Here is an 8,376-nt window from a genome sequence, read left to right as displayed (position 1 = left end):
TGATTATGGCCCCAAAACACTTGAATCATGAGATATATAAATACAAAATAAACCGCGATGTTACCTGTTAAAATTAATTTTTAATTAATGGTGTAATCCGATATGGATGAGCCGTTATCTTAAAGTTTTGCATGGTAAAATTTATTTTAGATTTAATTATGATGATTATAGGTTTGATGGAAGCACATCCTAAAGCTAGCCTTATCATTGAACACCGTATATTTTTTTATTTATCGACTTTTCTGACTAATAGAACAACTGTCTAGTTAAATGTTTCGTTCCAGTCGTGTGAGTTAATAGTTGGTAAGTTTTATTATTAACGAACCCATACGTTACGTGTCTGCAGGAATGCGTATTTAGCCCGCGTTCCAGACGAGTGGCTCGGATGTCCGGCAGCGTCCGCTTCCGTTACGACACGCCGGGTGATTGTCACCGTAGGGGAACACACCCCTTCTTCCCGAATCAATCAATGCATTTTTTTCCATAATTTATTTACGTTATAATTTTTTTTCTAATCAAAAGAAAATGTAGAAAGCTGTCTTTATCCATCATCTTCCGATTACCTAAGTGATACTTACCTAAGATGACTCGTATGCTCAAGTTAATTGTAATATTTTGACGAGTAATAGGTATAAAAGCTTTAAAGGTTGAATGAATAGCGAATTTGGTGACATTAAATATACGATAAAGCCTGAAGTAAATTAATTAGAAAAAGCATATATATATTTCGGATTTGTTTTGTTAAAAAAATATTGCAGATTTTGTATTGCCAATCATTGGGCTATAGCATTCCAATATAAAAAAATAACCTTATATATTTGAGGGTAATCACTTTATATAAGGTGATTAAAGATATGTGTGTATCAACACAGTCTATACGGTTTGAATTAAATTTTTTTAGACAAAATGAAATCGAATAAATATATAGAACATGTGAAATTTCGTAAGAAAATATGCAAAAATAAAAAGCTATCGATATAACATTTTCAGCTGCTCCTCGACACACGAGATATGTAAAGCTAATAGCTTTAAAGCTTTTTATCGACAAATGTGCTATATATTCGCCTCCTTCATCAGCTTTTGTATCTAAAATAAATATAAATACATAAATGTGTATATATATATATATATTTACTACAAATAGCTTGATTGCCTTAAAATAGTTAGACGAATAGTAGTTTTGCAATAAACATTTTAGGGGTCGGATTTCAAGATTCCAAGGTACCTTTTTAATGACCTAATACATTTCTTTCGTCAATATTTTTATTTTAGTATTATTTAGATACCTTAGATGGGGGAGTAAAATATATTATAACAAAAAGGTTGTACCGTGGAAGGTTTTATTACAATTTTACATGGTCACGTTATATTTAGAAGGCTTTAGTAAGAAAACATATTTTGTAACTTTAAGCTTTGTTTTTCATTATCTTGATTACCACCACAAAGCTTTCGACTAGAAAATCAACTTTAGTAATACAGAAGCTCTAAGGTGAATTAAAGTTCACGCTTTCCATATCAAATTTGCTATTGTACCAAATATTTAACTGATATTGTGCCTTCACATGGAAGAACATATTCCTACAAATTTTACCGTTAATAAAAAGATATTTAAAGTTTATTTTGTTTATGGATACAAATTAATTCACAATACATTACCTAATTAATTTTTTTATACAAGTTTATACATTAATATTTTAGCCGCTTGACGTTCACTGCTGCAAAGGGGCCTCACTTAGATTTACTATAAAAACGTGTTCTTTGCTTTACAATAAGAATTTATACGCTTTTTACGCAGAAATTTTCATCAACATCACTCACATCACACTCAACACAAGACGTCCAATCTTGGAAATATACCTCCCGCATAGTTTTAGTCATGACCGGTTTTTTTATCAAATCATCTGCCTTGTGTGGAGCAAATGATTTTGATAGTTGAAATTTAAATTTCTGATTCTCTTTCTATTCTTCACGAACTGTTTAGTGCTTTCCGTTCGTCCTGCACAATATCTATTTTTCCATCGCTTTTATCATCTGCGTTTCATCGCCTTTCTTCCCTCATCTGCGCTCCTAGGTCATAGTTTGAATCACAGGAAAAAGTTGTTTTTTTCCAGCTAAGTAAGAAAAGGACCAATATTTAGCCACTTCCGCACATGCAGTGGTAGTCGTGCAATGAAATACACCGCCCGCCGGCCCGCTGATAAATGCGGCAAACAATGCGAATCACACAACCGCCACCAAAAAATTACTCAACACGTGTTTCACCCCTCCACGGGGCATCTTCAGGAGTTATGTTACACCGATTAGTGCCAAACACAGAGTCTGTTACCCTGTACCACTTTTATAACTTGTTTTTATTTATTGTATATTGCAAAAACCTTAGAACCATGGGCGCAGTTGGTCGTCGCTCATTAGGGAGACTATGTTATCTAAGTCAAAACCGGTAGAAAGTGCCCCGTTTATGAAAGTTGCTAGTAGAACATAAAACTATAGAAAGAACTGCAAACGCCAAAGGTATAACTCGTTCAGTACTGTATGTGTGATGAATGAAAAAGTAAAACGACGCTCGGATCAATTCACCGCTGACACGGAATTTCAGAGGCTCTGGAGCTTTGGAGCTTTTAAAAAGTGTTGTATTATTCGGCATCTAGGTAATGGAACATCCAATGTAGAACCGCAAATAGATTTATTTGTTCCATTTTTAAAACAAATGTGTTAATGAAACGGAATTCAAAGAAATATTACTTTCTTTTTTATTTTCTGACCTTAGTTTTTTTTTTAATTTTAAATACTAAAGAAAGGATAGAATCTCTTAAAAACTGTGGATGAAATGGTATCGGGCAGAAAACATAACGCATAAAATGGCCTCTTGGTCCTTATATAGATCTTCGGTGTAGGATCAAAGTGAACGGAGTTGTTAACACGTTCACTGCGGGCCCAATTTTGAAGAACTTTCAGCTGGTGCGGGTGAGGTCGAATCAGCCTCAAGCTGAACTTCCAAGTAGTGCGGTTGAGGCCTTTTCTGCCTCATGTTTATCAATATTTTTTTACAATACTGAGTCAATGCTTCGCAGACATAAAGAAAGCTATATTTGTTTTTGTCATACCTCATACTGTTGAGTGTAAACAGCCGCCGCACTAGAGAGAAAACACGAGTTTTACGCGCCGCACCAGTGCAAAGTTTACCACGAGACTGAATCGACCTCAAACCGCAGTGAACGTGTTAAGTTTGTTATAAGTCGAAGGATCTATGGGTGGAGTCCTTTGTCCAGCTGTGACGTCCCACGGCTAAAACAATTATGGTAATGATGTAGCGCCTCTAGTTATAGTAAATATATAACGACGTCTTTCAATAAAAAGAAATAGTTATTGAAAATTTAAACATACTTTATTTTTCTTTGTCAAAAATACAAAACAATGCACGCGTATTTACTCTCCAATGTTCAATAACAGAGCGTGTGTATACCGCTATCGGAGTATTGGTTCACTGTAACGCAATATAGACAATGGTTTATTACTTAGCACAATACCTATTACGTACTATCACATCAAGCTATAAGTCAGACCATACGCGGGCTATGCAATATGCAGTTGAGCAGTAATAGCTCCATATTGCATAGTATGACCGCGCCTGGGCACGCGAAAGTCCCGTACAAATGGCTTGTTTCCGAACCGACAACGTAGTGTGCAGTTTTATTTGTTTGTTTTGATGGGAGCGCCTGGATTCACATATGTTATTTCGTAAATAAATTACTTCAGAATGGCTTTTGTTTCGTGTGTAATTTTTTTTTAAATCCATACCTATTTCAATTTTAATTTTCGCTTATCCAATTTATTCCTTTATGTCTATGTTATATCTTAATTTGATAATAATAGCATCAAGTTGTCTTCGTCTATAAATAAGAAAGGACCAATATTTAGCCACTTCCGCACATGCAGTGGTACTCGTGCAACGAAATGCACCGCCCGCCAGCCCGCTGATAAATGCGTATGCGGCAAACAATGCGAATCACACAACCGCCACCACCAAATCATTCAACACGTGCTTCACCCCTCCACGGGGCATCTTCAGGAGCCATGTTACACCGATTAGTGCCAACTTTGTGTTTAGCGGGCTGGCGGGCGGTGCATTTCATTGCACGACTACCACTGCATGTGCGGATGTGACTAAATATTGGTCCTTTCTTACTTAGGATGGACTTCCGCGAAGTAACGCCTGATTCCATTAAATATTCGTCTATAAAAACATTTTTCAAACTAAAATACGCTGCTATGGATTTAAAATGCATCTTAATCTGAAAAGAATCCATTACAAACTTTTTCAGGTTATTTTGGGAATCGATTTTAAAAATGTTTTTAAAACAGTGACATACCTTAGCACACGATATCTGCCAGTTTGCTGGAGTTGTAGGTAGAGTGCCAGAGTACGGTGTTCGGTGCTGACGACCTGTGTAGAAAGTAAAAAAATGCCTCTTTGCAATGTTTTTGTTTCCACATTACCAATAGAACCTCTTGGAAGTTGCCTGGATCTAGCATCTTCTTACTAACTTAACGAAACCTTCGACCTTCCATCCAACTTGTATGTGAACTTCCTCCGCTGCCCTTGTCGGTCTATATTCCCTACTTTTGAACCTTCCTGCGCCGTAAAGCCTATTGGGCTATAACGGTTTTCTTTGTTTGACTACAGATCTTCGTATTTCTGATTTGATCAAATCCCGAACATATACATGTATATATATACATAGATTTCCTATAATATAACGCCTGCACAAATTTAATAGCAATTACTTAATAATTACATATAAATTAATGACATTATAATTACATAATAATAATACACTTGCAAACGAAAGCGAAAACTCATTCATTTATTTCTATGTCCTTAAGATGGGGCAGAGGGCGTCCACAGTATGTCGCCATCCCGAACGATCTTGAGCCTCGCGCTTTACACGCTCCACGTCAATCCAACTGCCTTCACTTCTGCAGTGATCGTCCGCCACCAGATTTGCTTTGGGCGGTCATTTCTTCGCTTTCCTTGAGGATTCCATTCTAGGTCTTGTCTCGGTATGTGATCAGGGTCCCTTTTGGAGCGTGTGGCCTATCCAGTTCCTATTGCGGAGTTTGATCTACTGGTCGATTGGCATCTGACCGCAGCGTTTCCAGAGGTCTATGTTGGAGATTTTCTCAGGCCATTATATACCGAGAATATGTCGAAGACAGTTGTAAACGAAGACTTAGAGCCGAAGACGTGATATACTTGGAAACCTTCCATGTCTCGCATCCATATAGCAATACGGTTTTCACATTGGACGGGAATATTTTGAGCTTAACTCTCCTAGTCAGCTTCTGTTATTGCCATACAGAACGGAGCCGTGCGAAGGCTGCCTTTCCCTTGGAGATTCTCGAAGCGGTGTCCTCTTCGGTCTCTCCTGATTCCTATACTACCGAGGTAAGAGAATGTGTGGACTCTCTCCACTTACTCTGTGCCCATAAGCAACGGCCAAAAACCTCTTGCTCCTCATCTCATTCCTTGGGTCTTCCAAATGTTAATTTTAAGTCCCGTCTCCAAAGCCTCTTGTCGTAGATCGTCCAGTTTGGCTTGCATGTCGGCATGTGTGTGGCTCAATAAGCATAGGTTATCGGCATAGTCCAAATCTTCCAAGACATTGGACAGTCCACACTCTATGCCACGGCGCTTGCCGTTATTAGTGGTGTTCATGATGCCATCCAGAACGACAAGGAAAAGAAGAGGTGAGAAGAGGCACCACTGTCGCACTCCTGCACGGACCCTTATATCTTCTAAGACAAGGCCGTCATGAGTCATATTCATTTTCATTAACAATACATGTATACTTATTTAGAAGAGGTATCCAACTTTCTCTGTCCAAATAACAAAAATTTTGTGATGATTTAAATGTGATGAGTCATCATTAACGTCGTGACTATAAATTACAAAAAGCATTTGCGACGTAATAAACTAAACAGAGTCGCCATTTTGCTAAAATGTTATTAAAAACAATGGTGAACATAACAACAACAACAAGAACAACGACGGCGACGAAGACGACGGCGACGATGACTACGACTACGACGACGAATACGACGACGACGAAACGGTGACGACGACGACGGTGACGACGACGACGGTGACGACGACAACGACAGCGGTGACAAAAACGACGACGACGACGACAATAATAACTGCCCTTTAATCAGATCTTTCTAAAGTAATGTTTTTCGAGCTTTATAATTAGTTATAAAGCTCGAAGCTCGAAGCTCGAATCTCAGGATTAAAATCTATTGTAACTTAAAATAAAAGGCCTCTTCAAACCGCTTCCAATCCATCCTCTTTTGAGCCACTTTAACTATTTGATTGACCTCATCATCCCACTGTTTATATGGTCTACCTCTCAATCGTTCACTTTCCCTGAGGTACTATATAGTATCTTTTTTCTTGTAATCATTGTTTTTAGTGAACATACGTATGTTTAATTTAATTTTAAATATAATATCCTCCGTTAATTTATTTAAAAAAATATATTCTTAGTATCGTTTTGAATTAAAAATCAAAGATATTATTGAATAACACCATCCAAGATTCAATTAACATAAATAGTACTATTTATTATAACAAAGGGTACATTGATTTTCGATACAACCATACGCCCCCGATGGGTACTATCCAATAAATGTTTTAACTGTAACCATGTAATAGGTACAATGAGGGCGCTTGAAAGCTGCGCTTACTTTTCAGCACGAAAATATTGATTTTTTACCACGCGTTTAATGGAGTGAAGTGACCTGATTCCGAGCAGTTTTTGAACATACTCTATATAATAAAACCCTGCTGTATTATTTTTAAATTTAACTTTCGTCATCGTTTAAGACCATAGATACCTTTTGTTAGGTACTGACACTTGCGATCGTAGGCCGCGCGTTCGATTCCCGCGATACAGTCTTAAATAATGCACATTTAACCCTTAATAGCCTAGAGTTTCAATTTTGATACCAATCTTTTAAACCGAATGATCACATTACTATTAGTTTTTTTTTATAGGTTGGCTGTACGAATTTTACTGTTGTATTATATATAGTATAATATTCTTTCCAACGAAATTAAAAAAAAAATCTGTTATTCCCTTCATCTAGACCCTCAAGCAAAAAGTAATATTAAAAAAAAATACTTCCGTAAATCAGGCTATTAAGGGTTAACATTAAATATATAGGATTATCACTGCTACCAAACAAGTTTTCCAGAGGGTGGGCGACAGCGTTCCATTCATACCATAATACAACACTGCGATCGTCATCCCGCTAGCCATACTTGGTGCTTATGTTATAACCTCAAGAGACACAAATTGAATAATTTTTCTAATTAAATTTGTACATTTTTTACAGTTAATTATAATAGATAAGTTGTAAGTGTTAAACTGTATTACGTTTACTAAGTTAAAGTTATTTTTAAAACGTATTATTTGTAAATAGGTTTTTGGTTTGGTAGAAAAAGCATAGAGTGAAAACCCGCGACGCCTAGACCTTCGTTATATTATAAAAGCTGAAAATTCTTCTCGAGGTTTCTAATATGATTGTGAGTTAAAATATATGAAAACTAAGTTTTATACTATCACAAATTTAAAACACAATTTTACTCACCTTTACTACTTGTTACCTACCTACCTGTACCAAAGCCACCGCGACCCAGGTTGTATAGGTTGCTGCTGTTTGCTTATACCTGTATAGGGGACATATATAGAAGAATTTACAGCTTTTATAATATGACGAAGATCTGGGCGTTGCGAGCTCTTAGACCAGAAGTCAATTGATTGGTTGACAAAGATGAAAAACAATGTATTAGAAGGGGGCCTCCTTAAACCAGCTACATGGATCCGCTTACATAATCCATGAAATACTAACAAGTTAGATCTCTAGAATACTATTTAAAGCCTCTCTTAGAGAGAGGACTTACTTACAAACTTAATAGTATGTATACAGGTTGATTGGTAATAGGTGTAAAATCTTTAAATGTGTGAAAGTACAGTTCATTAACTGTCAATTAATGGTACACTCTATTCAAAAACCGATGGTTTCAAAATTAAAAATAATGAATGGAGTTTTAATAATATAGTACGAAAAATATTTTAAAAATTACCTTTGCTTTATTACTTAATAAAACTAATTATTGTTTACTATCACTTCTCGCAGACTAAACTAACGGAAGTTACAACCTTCGACACATTTATAACAGAAAAATTAAGTTCGATTCGCTGAAGTTGCAAAAGCTTTAAAAACCAAAGCCTTTCCACTCTTAAAGGCTATAATAACATATATATTTAAAACTAAGAAACGGAAAGTCTAAGATATCTGAGAATCTTTATTAAA

The 8,376-nt window shown here is 36.2% G+C and overlaps 1 pseudogene; it reads right to left on the bottom strand.

The window, feature by feature from the left end:
* Nucleotides 1-4,871: 4,871 nt before the first annotated feature.
* Nucleotides 4,872-5,821, bottom strand: LOC137929003 (uncharacterized; annotated as a pseudogene).
* Nucleotides 5,822-8,376: the final 2,555 nt, after the last annotated feature.

Source organism: Battus philenor, unplaced genomic scaffold (assembly GCF_028537555.1).
Source record: "Battus philenor isolate CCGP_79_NKW_IND1 unplaced genomic scaffold, ilBatPhil1.0.hap1 SCAF_4, whole genome shotgun sequence".
Lineage (NCBI taxonomy): Eukaryota > Metazoa > Arthropoda > Insecta > Lepidoptera > Papilionidae > Battus > Battus philenor.
This window is presented reverse-complemented; position numbering and strand designations above follow the sequence as displayed.